This window comes from Poecilia latipinna, unplaced genomic scaffold, assembly GCF_001443285.1.
Source record: "Poecilia latipinna isolate Pla-1442-1.1 unplaced genomic scaffold, P_latipinna-1.0 Scaffold3078, whole genome shotgun sequence".
Lineage (NCBI taxonomy): Eukaryota > Metazoa > Chordata > Actinopteri > Cyprinodontiformes > Poeciliidae > Poecilia > Poecilia latipinna.
In genome coordinates this window covers 25,629-26,963 of record NW_015115694.1, presented here as the reverse complement: position 1 = coordinate 26,963, position 1,335 = coordinate 25,629, and positions in this window count along the sequence as shown.

The following is a 1,335-nucleotide window of genomic DNA, read 5'->3' as shown; positions in this document are numbered from 1 at the left end:
ATTTCTCTCCAAAGCCTTTTTGCTGGTCTTACCATCTCGTTCCTTTTGTGGCGACACTAGGGTATGGATCTGCTACTCTGCTCCTCACAGCAGGGTAACCAGAAGTTGTCAACGCCACCTTGGGAATTGCACCCAAGGAATTAGACTGCCAGTAGGCTCGAGGTTCGTGACCAAGGAGAACAAGACTTTTCCAAAAAAATGAATTACATTTTATCGTTTCATGTAAAAGAGACAACATAAGGAACACAATAGGAAGGGAGTGTACAGTACTGAGGCCTACCAGCAGGGGGAGGGTGGTCCAAATGGGAACTGGTTCCTAAAATAAATGTAAATAATCCAAAATAAATCACCCCAAACACTTGTGAACAGGCATTCAATCGGGAAGAAATCCCAACACCGGCCACTCGCGTGACACAGTTCCAGTCTCCCAGGAGGCCCCTCCCACTACCTTCAGCTCTCAGCCTGGAGACAAAAGGGTGGGGTTAAACAAGCAAATACAAAAAAAAACAAATACAATTTAAACTTGGCCACAGACTAAAATTAGGTTACCTCCAACATAACCAATTAAAAATCATCAATGCTTTAATAGAATAGTCTAAAAGAATTCATGGCTGCTACCTGCAGCAAGGCTGGAGGCCACACAAAACAATAGAATGTTCCAAAGTAAATTTAAACCAAATAAAACCCAAAACTAAGCAACTAAACAAAACAAATTAAACAAAATAGTTACAAAATCAAACAATGAAACAAAACAGTGAAACAAAACAGCAGGGTCTCCAGTGAGCTGCAGCAGTGTCAGGGCTGGAATTAGATGAAAAGGTTAGTAGGTGATTTACAGAAGATGGAAGCCAGAGGAAACCATCGTCACCTACTAGAGCTGGATGACTTCACCTCAAACCAGAGGATCCTTTCCAGCCCATAGCAGGAGGATCAGCTTTCCAATATGTTCTATATATGAATAATTATTTTTGGTGTTATTGAGCTGTATGGGTGCAATAAAACAATACATACCTGTTTTACGTTAAACTGCACTGGGAGGGTGAATTGCAGCCACACCCCAGTACCAAGCAGGAGACTTCCAGTGGTTTCTAGATTTAAACAATTCAAGTCAAACACTGAAATTGTAGGTCTTATGCAGAAGGAGCAACATTACTCACTGATGTTAGCATTTTAGACCTGCACACCACACAAGCGACCTTCCCAACAGCATGTGACCAAATGCCAGCATAAGGCAACTCTCTTTATACTCTCCACCCATCATGAGGTGATTAGGTGCCAGGTGTTTTGAATATTGGGGCAGGCTTCTTCCTGTTACACTCTGTTATTGTCCAGCGT